Consider the following 23,120-nt stretch of genomic DNA (forward strand, 5'->3'; position numbering starts at 1 on the left):
TGGGCACTGGTGTCTTAGAACCTGAGAACACCATCCTCACCCATACCCCCAAGTCTGTATCAGAGTCAGGGACAACCCCATGTTCAAAGAGACTTCTGGTCCATGGACTCTACTTTGAGAAACAAGGTCTGATACTATCCCATAGGTCATGACCAGCCAAATGTCTGCTGTACTCATTCTAAGCCAAATAATTTTATAGGCACAAGTCTGCTGAAGGAGAAACTTAAACCACCTAAGACCAACATTATGTCAGCATAAAAGATTTAAGCTCTGTCTTGTTCCATTACCAATTGGCAGCATATCGCCATGACCATACCACCATGAACATACTACAAAGTATTTTAAAACATGATCTTATCCATCTTACTGGTTCTTTTAGAAACAGACTGCTGCTGCTGCTGCTAAGTCACTTCAGTCGTGTCCGACTCTGTGCGACCCCATAGATGGCAGCCCCACCAGGCTCCCCCGTCCCTGGGATTCTCCAGGCAAGAACACTGGAGTGAGTCGCCATTTCCTTCTCTAATGCATGAAAGTGAAAAGTGAAAGTGAAGTCGCTCAGTCGTGTCCGACTCTTAGAGACCTCATGGACTGCAGCCCACCAGGCTCTACTCTCATACAAATAAAAAGGCACTGTAGAATAACCTTCCTCAAAAACAGCAACAACTAAGTCAGGAAAAGGTATTCTTTATTAGTTCTTTTTTATTAACCGTGACTGCTGATCCTACTCAAACATTCTATAAAACAGAATTTTACTGAGGGGACACATAACATATACACAACGATATGAATTATCTGTAAAAATAATTCTCAGCATTTCAACCAGGATATCATGACTAACTTTTATCCCTTGAACCTTACTGTACAAAGACATGGAAGGATTATACATCGATGGATTTACTATAATCTGTTTTTCAAAAATGAAAAATCAAGCAAAAGATAGAGAATTCTGTTCCAAATTAAGCTAAATATTCCTAATGGCTTGCAACACCTGCAAAAATCAGAATTACTTCATAAAATATTTAAGAATTCGTTTATAGATTTCACATACTGAAATGGAAACTGAAAGATGATGAAGTAATATTTAAGCATTTTTATGAAGTGCAGGTAAATCGAATGAAAGACAGAGGTATTTTGGCTATAATAATTTCACTGAGCTCGTTTGTATAGAAAAGAAATCTTAGAAAGTTTAAAAAACATACAATGACTGTTATTATATAGAGCTACTATTATATTCTTACACTCCATAAATACTCAGAAATATATGCATCACATAGATACACACAGACAAGTATTTCCTTGACTGAAATACACTAGTTGCATTAATTATTTGATAAAATTGTTATTTAAAAGTAATGGCTTAATTATAGTTCTTGTTCAGAAATAAACACGTGTATAAAGTTGACACGGAGATTCCATGTGTCATGGAAAAGACAAATAAAACTTTCTACAAGTAACCAATGATCCAGTCATCTCTGTTGAACTTAATGTCAAAAGTTTTCATTCTTCTCACTCCAAATTGGAGATGGCTATTACATAGTTTTTGTAAGAATTAAATAAAGTACCACATATAAACTAATAAATCCCTTAGAACAAAACGTAGATACTTTCCACATGAAAACAAAGTCTCTAACCTGCACTTTAACTCTGAAACCTGCCAAGAGACACCATCTATCAGTTACTTATCTCATTAACGTGGTCTTTCTTCTGTATATGCACAAGTGCATGCATGCTGAGCCGCTTCAGTCACGTCCGACTCTGTGTGACCCTATGGACCATAGCCTACCAAGCTCCTCCGTCCATGGGGTTCTTGGACAGAATCCCATGAACACTGGAGTGGGTTGCCATTTCCTCCTCCAGGGTTTCTTCTGTACAGAATTACTCAAGTATCAAACAGATAAAATACAAGAATAATATCTCGAGTGTAAAAGTGCATCCTGAATCTGATGTATGGTGAGATTATCCTAATATAATAATAAAGACAGAAAGACACTTTATTTTTAAGATATCAAGTCTTCCCAAGGCACCCTTGTTAGGCTGCTGAGTAGCATTATAATCGGCCTGAGCTTCCACTTGAAAAGCACAGCTGACTTAACACCTTCCGCACAGTAAGTGCAACATAAAGCTTTCCCACCTTCAAGCATCCTAAAGATGCAATGATAGATCTGGGCCCAGGAACCTAGACCGGGCTCCACATCTGGCTCCTAAAACCAGTCCCCTGCAATAGTGGGGCCTCCGTGGGCTCCGAGTATATCAGCCTTGTGTATAAACAAAGGAGAACTTAGCCAGAATTATCTGCTTTCATGTGTCTGGCTTAGCTGAAACCAAGGAAAATTTGGATATAAGAATATCCAATGACTTTTCTCTTCTCTCTTAAGAAAATCCCCCTTCTGATGTCCAATACTACAAATGATGTTTCTGTAAAGCTACAGTCAAGATGTCTATTTTTAAATAATCCTTTATTCTTTGCTTAATAAATATACATTAAAATCTTTGCAGCACTACACAGATTAGTGCCAAACATATCTACAACAGAGAAAAAAAGTTTATTTTGTAGAAATCTTTGCTATTAATTCCCTAAATCATTCACCAAAAGTAAACAGAAACATTTTCAGCTCAAAATAAAAATAAAGTGTGTTTACCATGCTTTTAAGGGGCTTTAATATATCTGAATTACAGCTTTAATTATAAATTCATATCATAACAAAGTTCCAGAGGATTACCTAAAAATTCCAGTCTCTCAAAAGTAGCAGAGGACAATGTTTTCCAACTGGCAGAACTCCTACACAGAGTTCTGGGGCTGCAACATTAAAGGTGGAAAATGCATTGGTTCTAATCTCAGTGTCTTGTTTTGTATTTTTGATAATCTTCCATATAACGTACTATGGGATTGTTTTCTTCAAAGCGGAACCATTTGGGAGCCTCAGTGTACGTGCTGAATGAGCATGTGTAAGTGACGGTAGAGGTCAGACAAACATGTTCCTGACTTAGATTGTTACACGACTGAGCTACAATGGAAGCATTGCTGCTGCTGCTGTTGTTCAGTCGCTGAGTTGTGTCCAACTCTTTGTGAGCCCCATGGACTGTAGCCCACCAGGCTCTGCTGTCTATGGGCTCTCCCAGGCAAGAACAGTGGAGACAGTTGCCACTTCCTTCTCCAGGGGGTCTTCCTGACCCCAGGATCAAACCCACATCTCCAGCACGGGCAGCAGGTGCGTTCTTTACCACTGAGCCATCTGGAAGCCACAAAACATTTTTATTCTTATTCGTATGTCGTCTAATAGTATTTAATTCAAACTCATAATAATGACTGGTTAAGAATAGCAACCTAAGATATACTGGAGTTGAAATCAAAATTGAGGAATTTAAGAAAGAGATAATTCTAACAAGTTCCTTAAAATAATATTAACTAGATTATTAAATTGCATTCATTTGATCAAAATACTTATAGAATACATCTCAATGACTTAAAATCAGTTTAAAAATATAATGATGAATATATCTAATTTGGCTTCTTGTGTTTCTGTAATAAATATTAATCACAATTTTAAAATTCTAACTCAAAAAAATTTAGCTCTAAATTAAATATACACTCCTAGCTATGACTCAGCAACTATATCCCTAAGTGTTTACCCCAAACTGACAAACTGAAACTGCTAGTCTGTTCAGTCGTGCCCGACTCCTTGTGACTCCATGAGCTGTAGCCCGCCAGGCTCCTCTGTCCATGGGATTTCTCAGGCAAGAATACTGGAGTGGGTTGCCGTTTCCTTCTCCAGGGGATCTTCCCGACCCAGGGACCAAACCCAGGTCTCCTGTATTGCAGGCAGATTCTTTATCAACTGAGCTACGAGGGAAGCTTATTGACCCCAAGAGAAAGCAAAATATATATGACAAAAGACTTGTCAAAAATGTTTATAACACCTTAGCCAAACTGCAATAGTCGAAACCTGGAAATAATCCAAATGTCTATCAAGAGGGGAATAGGTACACAAGATGCGATACCGGCAATGTGGAAGACCGCACAGGAATAGAAAAGAACTAGTGATATGTGCAACTATATGGATAATTTTTTAGATGTATGTTGAGTAAAAGATGCTGGCCACAACACAGTACATAACATATGACCCCAATTGTCTGAAGTTTTATTTGTAACAGGTAAAACTACGGTGAAAAAGAATCAGAAAAATAGTTGTCTTGGGAGGGAGGTGTGGACTCTGAAGGGATATAAAGAAACTTTCTAGCATAGTAGCAATGTCAGATCTTATTACATGGATGAATACACATATCAAAATTCATCAAATTATACACTTAAGATTACGTGTGTTTCACTGTTTTACCTTAATCAAATCAACAGCTGATGTATCTATTTTTGAGTACACAACACAGGATTTGAAATGTCAGATCATGATCAAATCTTTCAACTTTTTCCTAATAGCTTAACACATCTATATTTATATAACATTTAATGCACATCTGATTGCAATTGTAAGGGGGGGGTGATGGAAAATAAGGAAGAGATGGTAAAATGAATGAAAATCTAACGTACTCCCAACTGGAAAGAATAGAGAAGTGAAAATATTTAAAGGGAAAATGGCTCAAATTTCCCCACAATGGATGAAAAATAAGAATCTACATCTCCAGGAATCCAGAGAAAAAGGAAAGGAGCCAGAGAGAAAGGAAAGCTTACGACGGTGGAGCGGCAGCAGAATTTCCGACAGTCCAGGGGGGCCAGAAGGCAGTGGCATATTTTCACGGAAAAGTAACTATGAACCTAGAACCTAACAAAATCACCTTTTAGGAACAAAAATAAGACAAATACATTTATAAATCAATAAAATGTGTTCATCACCAAGAGACCTACACTTACTGAAGTCCTAAAGGGTCACTGTAGTGAATTCTGCAAACTGACCTCCTCCTAATACTCCCTACCACCTAGTCATGAGCACACCAAATATTCTTTTCTTAGCTCGACTTTATCTTTTTTCCACAATATGTATCTTCTAAAATATAAAATTTATTTTCATAATATTTAAACTGCCAAACTCCTCCAAAAGACTAGAAGTTCCACAAAGGAGTAGTCTTTGTATGTTTTACTCACTAGAAAAGGACTTGACACCTAAGTACTCAAAAAATATTTGTTGAATGGATAAACAAATAGACAAATGAATAATACACTTTAAGAAAAAGGAAAATGACTGCTGTGATCTAAATGTGCCCTTCCAAAATTTCACCTATTACAATCCTAACCCCCACAGTGATGGTATCGGAGGTAGGGCATCAAAAAATGATTAGGTCATGAAGGCAGAGCCTGCACGCATGAGATATGCCTACAGAAGAAGCCCGAGAAGTCTCCATGCCGCTTCTGGCATGTGAGGCTACAGCAAAGGGATGGCCATCTAGGAAGGAGGTCCTCATCAGACACCAAATCTGCCTGTGCCTTGGTGTTGGACTTCCCAGCCTCCAGAACGGTGATAAACGCATTCCTACCGTTTGTAAGCCATCGGTCTCTTGTATTTTGTTACAGCAGTCTGAAAGGACTAAGACAATAATCCAAGAAGGAAAAGGACACTCAGGAATGAAAAGGGAATGGGCAAGCAAATACAATGGCAAACATGCATGTAAATCAAAATTAATATCGTCTTCAAAACTAATAATAGTGTATTGTTGGGCTTCCTTGGTGGCTCAACGGTAAAGAATCTGCCTGTCAATGCAGGAGACATGGGTTCAACTCCTGGTCCAGGAAGATCTTACACTGCAAGGAGCAACTAAGTCCACGCGCCACAACCACTGAGCCTGCACTCTAGAGCCTGGGAGCTGCAAGCAGCGAAGCCACAGTGACTGCAATGAGAAACCTGCGCGTCGTGACTGAAGAGTAGCCCCGCTCTCCGCAACTAGAGGAAAGCTCAAGTGACGGTGAGGACCAGCACAACCAAAAAAGCGCAACTATTTTTAAAAAAAACAGCACATTATTAGAAGATCAAGCTGGGGTTTTAAAATTCTGGCTTTATGTTATCACAAATACACCTGAAAAATAAGGATGTGAAAAAGCTGAGAGCAAAAGGACAAGGGAGAAGAGAGACACCCAGGAGGGACCAACCCAAACAATGTGACTACATTAACATTAAGAACATCAGTTTTCAGACAAAACCTTAATAGGATTAAAGGATGTGGTAAATACTGAAAGTTTAGATAAACCAGGGCCATATAGTAATTCTAAATCCGTATGTACCTAAAATTAAAAATAGCCTCAAATGTACATAAAGCAAAAACAGAGCAACATAACGAGATAGTTTAACACACTTTTCTTAACCATGAATAAGGAAAATGACTAAAAGCAAACAAACAGACAAAAATTCAGTAAGAAATAAAAGATCTGGGGACTTCCCTGGTAGAACAGTGGGTAGGAATCCACTGGCCACTGCACGAGTCCAATACCTGGTCCCGGAAGATTCCACACGCCTTGCAACTAAGTCAGTCTGACACTACTACTGAGAGCCCACTCTAGCGACTGCAAGCTGCAATTCCTGAGCTCACGCTCTAGAGCCCAGGCTCCGCAACAAGAGGAACCGTTGCAATGAGGGGCCCATGCACGAGGCAGAATAACCACTGCTCGCGGCAACTAGAGAAAGCCCACGTGCAGCCGCAAAGACACAGCACAGCCATAAATATAATTTTTTAAAAAGAAAAGGTCTGAATAGCACATTAAAAGGCTTAACTTTAGGCATTCACAGAATTTTGCTCCAATTAGAGAGAAAGCATTGTTTTCAAATACAAATAAGTATTTTTTAAAATTGACCATACATTAATCCATAAACTAAATCACAACAAATTTCAAGAAACAATATCAAGCAGAAAACACTCTCTGACTACAATACAATTAAGTTAGGTATCAATAAAGGTAAATAAAATTTTTTAAGAAAGAAAAAAGCACTGCTAAATAACTTATGGATCAAATAAGAAATCTAAATAGAAACAAAAATACTTATTAACCAGTGATAATAAAATATATTACATTTCAGGGAATTCCCTGGAAGTCCAGGGGTTAGGACTCTGCACTTTCACTGCCAAGAGCGCAGGTTCAATCCCTGGTCAGGGAACTAAGATCTCTCACAAGCTACATGACCAAAGAGAAATAGACATGAAACACTGCATTTTAAAACCTGTGAGGGATAAAAGTGGCACTGAGAGGGAAATTAATACCCAAAGTATTGATATTAAAAAAGAAACAAAATAGTAACCTAATTGTCCAACTAAACAAATTAGAAAAGGAACAAGATAAACACAAGGAGAAAAAACAGAAGATGAAGCTGGTGCATGGCGATGATCCAGAGAGATGATATGGGGTGGGAGGTGGGAGTGGGGTTCATGTTTGGGAACTCATGTACACCCGTGGTGGATTCATGTCAATGTATGGCAAAACCAATACAGTATTGTAAAGTAAAATACAGTAAAAATAAAAATTTAAAAAATAAAGAAAAAAAAGAAAAATCAATGAAAGAGGAATGAACACTAAATGAAAAGATCCAAAAGGGAAATAAACTAAATAAACAGGAGAAAGAAGGGCAAAATCCGTTCTGTGACTGAACAACTTGTTGAATGGACAAACTGAATGAATGAAATTGAACAGGCAATGATTTTCTCCAGGCACTCCGGCTCAGCAGGGCCCAAGCCTCCCGCCTTCTCCTCCGGGGGGAGGCTTGGCTCTTGGCAGTTAACAGAAGACACTATCAGATGTCATGGTACAGGTGGCGTTCCTGACTCACTCTGCATCCCCTATCCTGCCCCACAGAGAAAGCCTACGCTTCTCCAAGTCCCAAGGTCTCGGAAACCCCAAAAGAGGTCTCCTGAATCGCCTCCCAAACACACAGGGGCCCTGGCGCTAAGAGCACAACCTAAGCCCAGCAGCTCTCCCCTCTCTGGAAGCCTCTTCATGCACTGGCTTCTTCTAGGTTCCTCTGCGGCTTGTCTTGCCCCTCATCCACCTGTAGGCAGCAACAAACCAAGTGTCGTGACACTTTTTAATTGCACCTCATCAATAACTCAAACTTTCTGTCTTCTGAAACTGCCTTTTGCTCAGTTTTTTATGCATGATCCAGGCTCAGCCACTCCAAAGCAGTTTTCCTCTAACTTCTTGTATTTCTCTGATCATTTCATATTTCAATCTTCCCTAAATATAATGCTTTTGCACATCACTCTTAAATGAGTTCTGTCCCAAGAGCACATCCTTAACAGCTGCTGAGAAATCTTTCTCCGGTCCCATAATAACCAAACTGAAGCCCAGACTCGTTTCTCACAATGTGGAAGTGATCTTTATTTCAGGAGGCTGTGCGTGCCCTTTGGTCCACTGTTCAAAACAAACTTCTAAGGCTTTTCTTATGAAACACGAAGCCTCTCACTTTATCCACAAAGAGATGATATATCTTTATATTGGACACACACTCCACCATTCGATGTTTTCTTCTGGTAACACTTCTTTACCGCCTTCTCATCCCCTAGATCAACCATCTGGCACCAGATCACACTCCTCGCATTTGACTAACCAGTTCAGTTTCTTTAATTCCAGATTGCTTTCCTAAAAGCTCTAAATAATTAGTATTCATATAATATTTTAGCTTTAACTATTTTAGCTTTTACTTTTTCTACTGGAGAGCTGGTCATCCTTCACTGTCTTAAACTCAATCATTGCTGTCTGGGAAACAAGTTCAAGGGAGGAGGAAATCAAGATTATTTGGCAGTTTCACCTCCAAGAGGCACATATATGAAAGGACTTCAACCACAGAGATGGTGCAACGTGCTACCAGCACACACACTAATAGGCTATGAATGTCATTACGTGGGCAGATTAAAAAACACATAAATAAATGAGCTAGGGCTTTGCTAATTAAATAGACAGCAACAAAGTCTCTTTAATAAGAGCAGGCAACCTTTTTCAATTTAGTTGTCCAATTTGGCTCTTTCCAGGAACACCTGGCCGTGGTCTGGACCTCTGGTCTCTCTTTCATTTCGGAACTTACATGTACCTTCTCTGGATAAAATTACACTTTTTCTTTTAAATACCAGCGCTCCACTGGCCTTTGAACTGACTCTTAAAGCAGTGGGGAATAACAGATAAAGGACTCAAAGGTAACTTGGACAATCTGGAGTCTATTCCTGCCAATGAAACACCATGACAGTTGGGATGGGTCATTTAACCTGGATTTAAATTCCACCCTCTTCAGACTTCAGAACAATATTTGATACTGACTTTAGTAACAAAGTAACAAGTTACTTCATGTGTTGTGAAATTTTTTTAAGTACAGCAGTATTCATTTGAACATATGAGTATACTCACAAAAATAGAAACTGTTATTTAAAATCATAAATACATAACAACTAAAGATCAGCATATTAAAAAGCAAAAGGGAGGCAAAAATGCCCATATACTTATTTTCCTTTTGTTCCTCAATAGATTAAAATCTTATTAGAAATTAGAGATAAATCAAAGAATTACAAAGAATAAGAAGGAGTTAAGTATAGTTTAGAATGTAAAATACAATCTAACTAATTATGATAGTACTAAATCTCAGAAATTCTGAAACTATTTAAATTAACTCCAATGATGTTTTCAGAGACTTTCAACACTTCAAAGCCTGTTTAATGCAAATAGCCGCAGGACAGGCCCCACTCACACATATTTCAAAATATTCTCATTTGCTTCCAAGTACAGTCAGTGCAAATAGATGTTCAGGGGGACTTGCTTTGGACTTATTTCCCCTGTGGCCTATTTCACTTTGCCAAATTCTGTGAACATTTGAATCCTTTCAACTGCCGTGCCCCCATGGGGCATTACAGAATGCCAAAACCAGAGTTTGGTTTGACCAGAAACGTTTGTCAGAAGTTGGTGCATTGTAGTTTGGTTTCTGCATACCGAAAATTGGATCATGTACTGATCCACGCCACCTCTCTGGATGGTCTCACATGTTCACACTACCTGCCCAGCCCCTCTGAGCATTTGGGTTTGAAAACACTGTTCTACAGAAACTCTGTAGTGTAACCTGCTTATCCTCTCACAGGCTTCTTCTAAACCTGGGACTTTCACTTTCTCTCTACAGTTATATAAGCCCTAATCTTTAGCCAAGACATTAGACCCAAAGACTAAAGTGTTAGTCACTCAGTCATATCCAGCTCTTTACGACCCCATGGAGTGTAGCCTGCCAGGCTCCTCTGTCCATGGGATTTCCCAGACAAGAATACTGGAATGGGCAGCCATTCCTTTCTCCAAGGGATCTTCTCACCCCAGGGATTGAACCCAGATCTCCCACACTGCAGGCAAATTCTTTACCATCTAAGCCACCAGGGAAGGCCCAGCTTAAACTCTAGCTCTGCATAAAGCCTACCATGTGCTCAGAGTGACTTTCTCCATCCTGCTAATCCCTGCAGCTCTCATGGATGATTTCATTCTTCTGCCACATACCAAATGAGTTTGATATGAGTTTCCTTTATTGCTTAACTCCTCTGGATCACATAAAATGGTCAGGGCCTCTCAATGTATTCCCTAAAGCCTACTTGAAAACCTGTGTATAAAAAGTACTCAATAAATGTTTGCTGGTGATAACGATGAAGTCAAGGTAAAACAGGTACTGCGAAGAACAACTAAAGATCCCAAGAGGCCGTGACCTCCGGTGGAAAGGCCACTCAAAGCCTGTGCTCCAGGTCACTTACTGGTGAGTTCCTCAAAGTTTTAGTTGATACAAATCGGTGAAGCAGTGAAAATGGAGCACTGCCTATCCCTTGACTAAAAACATAAAATGACCACAGAAGAGATGACAACGCTTGTACAACGAAAATGCTCTCAATGTGGGGGGGAGGGGGCAAGCACAACCACAAGCTTCATAGACCGTCTTAGCCCGCAAGGTAATCCCCATTTCCATTCTATCCCCTATCGCTCCTTGGAAAATCACACAACCAAAATAAACAAGTGCTAGAAAATGGGTAGGAATTTTTGTGGTGGTGAAGGTTCATTCCTTTTCCTAGGGGGAGAAAAAAAAAAGACGTGTTTTAAGAGTACATTTGTAAAACAGGCATTTTTACCTGCATAACAGTTGGAGAAGGAAATGGCAACCCACTCCACTGTTCTTGCCTGGAGAATCCCAGGGACGGGGGAGCCTGGTGGGCTGGCGTCTGTGGGGTCGTACAGAGTCGGACACGACAGAAGCGCCGCCGCCGCCGCCGCAGCAGCAGAAGTGGAAATTGGTCACATTTCTCTAGATGGCTAGATGGGCACGCCCCCTTGTGGACACTTCCTGACTCAACTCTGGAGTGGTCGGTTGCTTCTGAGATATTAGTTCCCTACAATCACTTCCTTCACTTACTGAATAATATTATTAGTACTGTTTCCAGACAACCTAACTTTTCTTTCATTACATCCCCAAACACAAGCTTACTGTTAAAAGTGAGGTAGAGTTTTGGACTAACAGTATGCTTGAAACATTAGAAAGAAGATTCAAACTTATAAGACTTACAATTAAAGAAAATAACGGATGCATTACTCTCAAAATTTATAGTAGAATCATTGATTGTAGGTGTTTAAATTAGTAATGTTAATTGAGTATAGGTATTTTTTAAGGCACTGTGATAGGAATTAAAAAAAATGCTTATGCTTCTATATACCTACATGAATAAGATAAAATAACAACACACATCACTCTCAAAATGGCAAAGTGCTTCAACAAGCACTTATTGAGTGCCCATTACATGTACTAAATAGAAAAAAGGAATTTGTTTTAATCTGGGTAGCATTTGAGCTGGTTCTTAAAGAAGGGCTTGGATTACAATTTCAGTAGGCAAAGTGGCAGGTATTCCATTATTAATTATCATTTATTCCACAAAGAGAAAGAGACATGAGCAAAACTTAGAAATGAGAATGTTCAGCAAATTCATAAAAAACCAAATACAGAGATGTAACTGGTAGTAGCGGGGGCGGGGGGGGGGATTATTCCTGGAGAGAAATAGTGGAAAAGTAGGTTGGGTACAAGTTTGAAGAGGGTTTATAAAGTCAAGCTAAAGACACTGGGTTTTAATCTACAGATAGCAAAGATTCTATTAAAGTTTCTCCCAAAAGAAGGATAAGACCAATGCAGGTATTTTTAAGGAAATGTATATTGGGGTAACACACGGACTTAAAGAGGAATGGGGAGAGTCTAGAAGTAGGCAGGCCAGTTAGAAAGATACTGCAACCATCCAGTCATCAAGGAAAAAAATGGTATAGATTTAAGAGTGGTAGGCATGTCAAAAAGAAGCAACCAAAATAAAACAAACAAAACAAAAAATAATACCTATATTTATCATCAATTGTTTAATGAGCACTTATTATATATATTATATAATATGAGGTTAAAAGATGCTTGCTCCCTGGAAGGAAAGCTATGAGAAATCTAGAGAGCATATTAAAAAGCAAAGACATCACTTTGCCAACAAGGGTTCATATGGTCAAAGCTCTGGTTTTTCCAGCAGACATGCATACGGATGTGAGAGTTGGACCATCCTTTAAGAAGGCTAAGTGCTGAAAAATTGATGCTTTTGATTGCGGTGCTGGAGAAGAGTCTTGAGAGTTTCTTGGACAGCAAGGAGATCAAACCAATCAATCCTAAAGGATATCAACCCTGAATATGTCTTGGAAGGACTGATGCTGAAGCTGAAGCTCCAATACTTTGGCCACCTGATGCAAAGAGCCGACTCACTGGAAAAGACCCTGATGCTGGGAAATATTAAGGGCAGGAGGAGAAGGGGGTGACAGAGAACGAGCTGGTTGGACAGCATCACCAACTCAGTGGACATGAGTTTGAACAAACATCAAGAAATAGTGAAGGACAGGGAAGCCTAGTTGCTGCAGCCCATGGGGTGGCAAAGAGTCGGACACCACTCAGCGACTGAGCAACCATGGCAACCAAAACAGATAGAGTCCCTGTCCTGCTGGAACCTGCACTGTAGTGGAGGAGAAAGACAGCAAGCAGGCACCCTCAGAGAGGCAGCTGGAGCTGCATGACCGCTTGAACGACAGGTGGGAGGGGGAAAGCAGAACTTCCAGGATCTGGAATCACAGGACAAAGGCCCAGCCTCCTGCAGCATCTTGACAGTGTGACCTCCTGACAGTAAAGAACAAAAGACTGGAAAGGAAGACAGCCACCTGCTCCTATCAAGCCCTGTGGGATCTGTTAAGGGGCTGTACTTTATTTCTAAGTACAGCTGGAAGTGACTCAAGAGTTTAAACAGGGTCATGACAAAGTCAAATTGCACTTTTAAGTGATTCCATGAATGCTGTGTATAGAACTGACTGGAAGGGGCAGCAGCAGATGGATTGGGATGCTACCACAGTCATGCAGGAGACAGTGATGAACCTTGACTCTAGACTTGCTGAGCTAAGCTAGACATGAGACGTGTAATAAGCAACTGGCAAAGTCAGGGCATGAAAGTGGGATGGAAATAAAAATCTGGGCTCATTCACTCAAACACAGTTTCATGGGCACTGTGTCTGGTGCCTGTTGAAAAATAGACAATGACCTGGAGACAAATTCTGGAATCAGGTAAAAGGAGAAAAGAACTCTAGTCTTCCTGGAGGAGAGCTAAATGAGGAGGAGTGGACATGAACTTAACTGAATGCAGTCATGTAACTACCAACTCCTCTAAAACATTCTATGTTCACTGAAGAAATGACTACTGAGCAGGCACTTTTCTAGGCCCACTGTGACATATTAGGCAGAAAAAGCAATGAGTCTCAAATTCTGCCCCAATACCTTACACATCCCTGCAGATTTTCATTTAGTAAATTGAAAGTAGAGCCTAAGAACCTCCTACCAGTAGATTTAAAACTACCCAGATGGGGATTTCCCTGGTGGTCCAGAGGTTAAGACTGCATGCCCCCAGTGCAGGGGGCAAGGGTTCAATCCCTGGGCAGGGACATGCTACACAGTACAGCCGAAAGGAAACAAAAACACACTACCCGGATGAAGATAACAGTTAGCCAGGCTGAGCATACACTAGAATAAAGAGTCTCTCAATGAGAGGATCAAGAGGTTTGGACAAGCGCTGTTTTGCCAATGAGAATATGTTAGAGAAGTGTCACACGGAAAGACGGCAGTCAGCTAGTACCACACGCTGACTGTGTGGCTGAGGAATCTGATGTCCAGAGCGGCTCCCCATCTGCCCCAGGCCTCTGGACTGGCCCAGGTCAGACGTCTCCTGGTCTTCTGTACCCATCTCAGCCGGCACCACTGCCTCCACTCCTTGAGTAATCCCAGCCTCGGCTCTTGAATAGTTTCTGGCCTGCGACTTTTTATTCGGAATGTTCTAGGCTGATTACAGAAGATGTGGGCCAGTCAGGACTTTGAAAACTCGAGTTTTCCTTCATCTTAATTAAGCAGTGGGTCTTATCTTCAGATCTTAAAGCATCCCTGTTATTGACTATGTGTGTGTATGTGTGCCAGTGTATACACATTTGTCTTTTCATGTGCTGGTTTATTCTGCTGGCCTTAACACACGCGTGTATTGGCTACACACGTGTTAACACCACTACATCTGTGACAGGTCAACTCAGGTCATTAACACATGGGGATACAGTATGAGGACATATTTAGAAATTCTGACTTAGAATCTCATGCTGTTAACATTATGATCTGAACCGATTCCCAGACAGGAAGACGTCTATGAAAGTCCATTCACTGGAGGAATTTCCATTTAGGAAAGCTATAATATGACAATTTGAACATTATATACAAGGTCAGCTAAGATTATCCCAATGACAATGAAGGAATACCTTGATTTTCCCCTCCTATGATTCTGGTTAAATATCAAAATGTACAGGAGGCTCGACAGAGCTGATGGATACTCAAAACAGAGGGCAGATTTACAAGTCTAACAACATCTGATGTCAACCTATAATAAGCCTCCTGGAAAACCACATTCCCTTACAAAATAAAAACAGCAGTTACAGTCTGTTAACATTGATTTCTTGCCTCACTAATCTCACTTATAATTTTAAAACTCAGTGTAAATTTAAGGCATAGTTTCATGAGGGTTTAAGGAAGATTTGGGAAGAAATCCAACCTACTAGGTACTGAATCTTTATACAAGAACTTAGAAACTTTTTCTGAAATATTGCCCGGCTATCAAGGGTTGAAAGTTCTGGATATGGATAATTCATGAACTGGCATAAACTGCTACAAACCGTAAGTATTTAAAGAAACTCCATCAATTTACATTGAAAGGGAATACTGCTCATCAGACTATATAACCTATGTCAATGAATGAGGTGGTAGTAATCTAGTAATAGAAGCAACTAAGTTACTGACCTACTTTCTGATTTACATGTAAGTCCTATATGCTTAATCAGTAATCAAGATAATCTTAGGACAAGAAAATATAAATTTTAATGTATTACTTACAATTCAAAGAAATAATTTCAAATAGAAGATAATCACTCCACAGGATGAATTTATAGGTTTATAGAAAAAAATTAAATATATGAAGTATACTTATTTATGTAAAAGAGAAGGCAAAGGAGTTTCTTACTTCTGTTTACTCATATATCTACACATTAACCATCTTCTTGAGAGACACCATAGGACTCCAGACCAAGCAAATTTCTGCAAAAGACTAATTACTCCTTCCCTACACACATAATACACAGACATGTACACAAGTACAAATAGAACAATCTGAGGAAAATATGTTGTTTTTCATGCATTTATTTTCTTTGATCTTAACCTACCTCTCACCCAAAAAATACAGTGATTTAGTATGATACAGTTAAGCGTTTACATAATAATTTCAAGATGGTGGATAAAAGGGAAAAATGTTACCCACAATATACTTCAAAAGAATAGAATATATTTATATGAAGCACACAAAGCAAGGCCCAACATTTCCTTTCTGAAACATGTGGCCAATTTGATGTCCCTATGTGGTGGCTAAAGAACACAAAATTAAAAGTTGTAGCATCTCTTTAGAGTGGTTTTGAACACACAACACTGTACAAAAGCATTCAAGCCTTTCTAAACTCATTCATTAGAAACAGAAGAATGAAGGATACTCACATAATGGAAAAGGTCTGATTGTCTATCATTTCCCCACCCTATACAAGTACTGCTATACCTAAAAATCTATGAAATTAATTGAAAACTTAAATTATTTGTAAAAGTGATGGGAGGAGGCAAAGAATTCCATGTACATTCAACTGTAAAATCTGTTATTAAAGGAAAAGACATGGAAACTATTTTGACAATATGCTTGTGAAAAATAAAGGGGGAAAAAAAAAGGCTTGAAACATCAAAAATGTTGAGATCAAACAATACCCCCAACCTCTTTTAATACTCTAAGAATGAAAGCCCCTTCTAGTAACATCCAGGGCTAGCTGTTTGAAACTGATATTTATGAAATCTAGACTATCCTGGGCATTGAGTCTGTTTTCCCAACCTATGGATCTCTCCTCTTGGTAACACCTCCTTCCTTTATATAACAAGGTTATGTAACAATTCAGTCAGTCCGGTAGCTCCAGCTAAGAGCTGCTATTGGTCAATGAGTTAAGCACTTCATTCCAAAACAAAGTTTCCTTTCTCAAAAATGCTAAGATTGATGCTAACACAACTACCTTTTATTTTTTTGTATCAAAACAAAAGATAAATTTAAAACATGTCATCACTTCATCACATATACCACAAGAATCCTGGATCTGCATTCTAACAACAATGAGTCCAAGGCAACATTGCCAGGGGAGAGCGCAGACGCCAGTGTGTGGGAGTCACAAAGGGCAGAGGACCGCACTCAACCGCACCACGAGTATTGCACTGAGACTGAAGGAAACCCCACAGGACCAACAGTTCTGGTTTTGACACAGACAAATGTGTTATCACAGCTCAGTTAAATAATATGTCACTCAACAACATGGTTCAAATCTCAATTACATGGTACAGTAACTGTGAGTAATTGCATTAAGTATGAACTTCACTACTAGCTCTTCAGTCCAAAGATCACTGTCAACTGCACAGACGTCCGTCATTGTCAGTAGCCAATCACGTCACTGTATTCAAAGTCTGTCACTGAGAGATGCCTGCACTGAGAGATGCCTGCACTGAGAGATGCCTGCACTGCAAGTACGCAGCTGTGTTGCCTCCTTGTCTCCCAGTGACAAATCCACATGCCATTTTGTAAAAAATTGATAATCTACAAAGAACACTATACAACCAAGATGAAAGTGGACCAAAGAAGCAGTGATAATGCTGGAAGTGAAATTCCAATAAAAAGTAAATGAAGTTACAGGAGAAATAGTTGACCACCGGAATTTTTGACACTGTCACCATTCAAGAAACTTTAGATCTACATCAGAGGAACTCAGTGAAGACAGATTGGTCAATATAAATAAGGAATGTAGTTGTGACAAAAAGGATGAGGATGTCACAGAGGAAGTAACACTTGGAAAAACTTTGACATTAAAGGAACTGAGGGGTCACTTATAACATGGAAACAGCAAAAGATAAAATGGTGAAAGCAGATCCAAAATTCAAAGGGAGTTTGACAATTCACCATGACATAATCAGATACTCACTCCACATTGTAAGTTATACGACAGGAAGGCAAGCACTGTTTAAACTACTTTTGATAAGGAATTTTTTATACAGAAAAAAACCAAACACTAATTCTGATGTTTTAAATTAGTGTACTAAAAAAATATTCATTTTAATTTTTTGCTTGTTTCTCTATGCATTTATAACCAACAATAAAAGAATTTTTAATGTTTTGACAGAAACGTTTAAAGGTCATGGAACAAGTTTAACTTTTGCCATTAAGATCCCTTTGTATGATTTTGGCGTGCATGGTCATTCTCATGGTCCAGCACTATCATGCAAACTGTGGACGGCCTACATACACTGCAAGGGAAAGAAGGGGGTAAAAGAAAATCCAGAACAGCCGGGTCTACCCAGAGAGGGGAGTGGAACAGAGAGCAAACCACTACTACCCTGTATCACACAGCACTACAGGTAAATAGTAATGTTTTCCTTCTCCGTCATGTTTCCTCTGCTAAGTCATACACAAAAAAGCATGGATGAAACAGGGACACCAATTACTAAGAACAGACAATTGCTCAGAATTTATTCCTCATTTTTGAATATTATATCATAAACCCATGTATTCTGAAATTGAAAACAAAATGGGTTTTATTTGATTTATGGGTAGATTAGCTGTTTACGCTGGTATTGGTTTGAAGCAACAAGGGACATATTAATTGTGGGGAGAAAAATGACAAAAATAAGTTCTCCGTTCACACTATGCACTATAAATTACCTACCTGATAACCACTCTCCTCCCTTTCCTTTGACAAGGAAAGAACTATTTTGTTGGGAAGACAAGTCATGAGCTGAGAGAGAGTAATTAGGAAAATCCACTCAATTTCTTAGGCTCTTTTGCAGCTGGGAATAGTCATGTGACCAAAATAAATAACTAAAGAGGACTCCATTGAGAGGGAGCCTGGAAAACCTTTGCATCCCAGATAAAAAGGTGACAGACACATCTGGCACTAGTCTCCCCTTCCCCACCCTCCATGGTCTCACTTTCTCACCTTCAATGCAGACGTGACACCTCAAATTAAAGAAACCATATTCTACCCATAAGGCAAAAGGTGTGAGAGGAAAGGCCCAAGAGAAATCCCAGATATGTTGGCTCCAGCATCACTAGAACCTGAGCTCACGAAAGCTTGCAACCCTCCCACTTCCAAATTTTTTATATGCCAGGGAGCAGGGGGACAAATATGCATTTCCTAAGTCACTCTCAGGTTTGTTGTTGTTTGCAGTCAAAAGCATCCCATTGATTAACCATTCTTATTTTAAACTAAGTCAAATCTAAGTGTAGACGGTCAGAGGCTAAGGAAAATAAAAATACTCTGATTGAGGTAGCAAGCTGATGAAATATTCTTCCTGCTTTAACTCTGATTTCTATTAGTGCTGTCCATGCAGTCGCAAAGAATCAGACACGACTGACTAAACAACAAAAACAAAATTAGTACTGTGACAAGGTCTGGACAATCGGTTTACCTTCTTAAGAAAAAAGAGAAATATCAATGCAACAAAAATCACCAAACTTATTTCCTTTATTATCAGGCTTAAAAATATTTATTCTACTGTATACTCCTTTCAAGACAATATTTATGTCCTCCAACACTGAATAACCAAAGAAGGGAACATTAGCAAAGTTACCAGAAACCCTATTCTTTTCATTATGTTTATATACCCAACTCACAGCTTCTTTTATGTAGCCACAACACACAGTAGTACTGGGCCTTAGTCAATGCTGGCTAACCAAAACTATGTGGAAACTATACACACAGGACAGGGAGTAATAAACTAAATACAGGTTGATTTAGAAAGCAGCTATTTGCCCTTTTCCATCACATCTCTAAAAAGTTGCTATGCTTCCTCTCAAAAATTGTAATTTTCTGCTCCAATGGCTCCTTATCTGGTAGCCTGTTCTTTCTGGGAGCATTTTTATCACCTCTGCCAAGGTTATGCAGCAAACATCTGTAAGACAAAACCTGTGGCCAGCACCCTTCCCTAAAGACAGAAGCTCGATCAGAGTCATTTTTGTAGGTCAATGTCAAAACACAGTGCTTCTTACACAATAAAGTTCAAACATTCTGAATACTAAAAACATTTTCCTATCATTTCAGGTGTCTAAACCACGCCATTTGAATCATGCCTGAACTCCAGCTCTGTACCCACCACGGCCAGCATCCCTTACCACCCTCCCCTTCTCCACTGCAAGACTCCACCTGGAGGAGGAGCTTCTTTCTCTTCTGGCTGAGCAGCATTAAAGACGAAGGCAAACAACTGGCAAAGGCAAGATGATGGGGCCTCCGTGAGTGACAGTCGCCAAGCACGTGATCATCTCTCGACACTTCTGTTTTTCCTAACAGCCATAGAAGCAGAATATCACTATTTTCTATTTTTAACTATCGCTATTTTAAAAATAAGGAAACGGAGACTTCATAGGTTAAATTATCACTGAATTCACAGAAGGTCACTGAAAACAGTAAGGTGTCTCGACCCCGCTTCCAACTCCACAGCTAAACTTCTTGAAAGCATTATCTCCACCATGTTCTCCTGATGGCACCTCAGCAGCAGGTCTACAGTCCTCCGTCAGGGAGACCGTCCTCACCCAGGTCTGCAGTCACCAGGTCCTGAGACCAGAGGTCCGGCCTCTGCCCGCCTCCTGTTTCTCAGCAGCATCTGACCTCTTGACGACTGGCTCTGAGCTGCTCTCTGCTTCCTGGCGGCTCTCTCCTGGGGGGCCCTCTATCCCACTGGCTGTTCCATCTTTTTCTTTCGTTGGTTTTTCCTCCTCCCAATGTAGACATGTCAGCCTGGCCCTGGGTTCAGTTTTCAGACCTCTAACTTCACTCACTCCTCAGTGAGCTCATCTGGCCACATGGATTTATATTCCTTTCAATGGCAATAATTTCCGAATGAGAAATTCCCTCCTGACCTACCCCTAAGCTTCAGACGCACAGAACCAACTCCACAGTCACTGTCTCCTGCTGCCACCTCAAGCTTTTCATTGGAAATCCTCTCAACCAGGTTGATGAGCGGCTGCTTAAAGTTTTCAAAACCTGACTATCCTCTGGGTGAAGTCGAGAATCACAAAAAAGGACATATTATAAGTATGCCCTTCCTTAATTAAAACACAAAACCAATTCATTCATTCACTAGCCAATTTTTTTAATATAAGACCAAAGCCTTTTCTCTGAATGTAAGCCCACATATAAATGTTCCATATCATCTTTCTATAACACCCTGGATTGTCCTATGATTTCAAATTTTATCTAAAATAGAACAGGAATATAAAGACATTTAACAACACACTCTGAATACAGAATGCTTCCAGATTTTTATGATTTTTCTCAATCTTTTATAACTGACTTGCCCCAACTTAATTCTATGGCAAAAATAATTCTATTTTAACAGACCTACTCTGCTTTTTCAAATTAGTTTTCAAACAAACAACCCTTTGATTCTCAAGCAGACAACTCTCTTTTTAAGCTCAATGACCAACCTAGATAGCATATTGAAAAGCAGAGATATTACTTTGCCAACAAAGGTCCGTCTAGTCAAGGCTATGGTTTTCCCAGTGGTCATGTATGGATGTGAGAGTTGGACTGTGAAGAAAGCTGAGCGCCGAAGAACTGATGCTTTTGAACTGTGGTGTTGGAGAAGACTCTTGAGAGTCCCTTGGACTGCAAGGAGATCCAACCAGTCCATTCTAAAGGAGATCAGTCCTGGGTGTTCATTGGAAGGACTGATGCTGAAGCTGAAACTCCAATACTTTGGCCACTTCATGCGAAGAGTTGACTCATTGGAAAAGACTTTGATGCTGGGAGGGATTGGAGGCAGGATGAGAAGGGGACGACAGAGGATGAGATGGCTGGATGGCATCACTGACTCGATGGACGTGAGTCTGAGTGAACTCCGGGAGTTGGTGATGGACAGGGAGGCCTGGCATGCTGCAATTCATGGGGTCGCAAAGAGTTGGACACAACTGAGCGACTGAACTGAACTGAACTGAACTGAACTGATTCATCAGTTTACAGGAGACTTGAAGAACTATGTAACTAGAGCAATAGAAAACAAGAGCATAATGAGACTCTTAGTGGCACAAAATTCAACTGAAAAGGGTAGAGGAACAATGCACACTGAAAGCGGTCTATTAGCTTCAGGGGCTTAGGGTACTTTGGCATCCAATAAAATGTTTATGGTGAAAATAAAATGGATTGGTTAATCTGAGTCTGTTAAGGGGATATGGACTAAGAAAGTTCTTTTTCTCCACTTCCCACCTCTATCACCATGAAATCATACTTTCTCTAACTCCCCTCACCTTAAGAAATGTCAGTACTCAAATGGCTAAAACTAAAACCTTTAAGCCCCTTTCTATCTCACCAGTCTTTTAGACACCGGTAATTTCTGCCCTTTATAGGAACCCTTACAATATATCCTGGAGGTAGTCACTTCTCTCCATCTCCATCATCCATGGTCCAAGTCGCCACCATCTCCCAACTGTAAAAACTGTGCAGCTGGTCTCCTCACTTCTGTTCCGGCCTGCCCCTGTTCTCCACACAGCAGCCCGAAGGAACTTGGTAAAACATGTCTCTCACTACGAGAGACAATTTCGTATGCATTCATACGTGAGTAAACCACACCCAGCTATGACAGAAAGTGTAAGTCAGTATATAAGCAATTACAGAAGGGCTAATCAAAAAAGAATACTGGGATTCCAGGCTTATCAAATGCTGATGTGACATGAGATCAGGAACTGAGTGCTGACTGACCTTGAAGCCGTGGGTGGGGAAGACTGTTACAGCTCTTAACTTGTTTCCATTCCCTCAAACGCCTAATAAATGCCACACACGGACTCATGATGGCACACAAATGCGTGAAATGCAAACAAAGAATGTTTAAGAACAAGAAAGATACATGCAATTAGAATATGCAAAGAAACCTACATGAATCCAATATATACATTTCCCCTAACACCCTGAACAGCCATTTTCACCCAGAGCTGCAGTGACCAAACCAGCAGCCAGGAGCCACACAGAGCTACTGAGTGCTTAAAAATATGGTGAGGACAAAGAAGAAGTTAGATTTTTAGTTTCATTGCATTTTAATTAACTTTAATTTTAGAACAGATATTCAATTCAATTATTGGAAAGTTTTAAATATGCTTGTAATGTAACCTGTTATGTAAACCTACCTTATCAACTATTAATTTTATGATATTAAATACAGATCAAATATTTTGAATGAAAATTTAGTGTCATAATTGAGACGTGCTGTAAGTGTGGCATATACACTACTTTTGAAGACAATACCGAAAAAAGAGAATAGCTCGCTAATAATTTTCTCATTGGTTGACTTTGGGGTTCATTAGTTTAAATAAAATAAATGTTAAAATTAATTTTACCTGTTTCTTTTTACTTTTTTAAATGTAGCTATGGAAAACTTGAAAAGTACATATGTGGCATGCATTATATTTCTACTGGGTCATACTATTCTGAAACTTATATATCTAAATGCAAACTAAATATATCATTATGATACATTAATTAT

General features: G+C 39.7%; 1 protein-coding gene and 1 long non-coding RNA gene across 7 annotated transcripts in view; both read right to left on the reverse strand.

Moving 5' to 3' along the window:
• Window positions 1-23,120, reverse strand: part of TASP1 (taspase 1) — a 273,068-nt gene that overhangs the window by 155,168 nt on the left and 94,780 nt on the right. The window lies entirely within an intron of this gene.
• LOC132657543 (uncharacterized) lies at window positions 685-23,116 on the reverse strand. Its single transcript, XR_009595896.1, has 2 exons — window positions 22,001-23,116; window positions 685-3,233 (listed from the first exon to the last, which is right to left on the reverse strand). It is a non-coding gene; the product is annotated as an uncharacterized LOC132657543 (long non-coding RNA).

The sequence above is a fragment of the Ovis aries genome, chromosome 13 (genome assembly GCF_016772045.2).
Source record: "Ovis aries strain OAR_USU_Benz2616 breed Rambouillet chromosome 13, ARS-UI_Ramb_v3.0, whole genome shotgun sequence".
Lineage (NCBI taxonomy): Eukaryota > Metazoa > Chordata > Mammalia > Artiodactyla > Bovidae > Ovis > Ovis aries.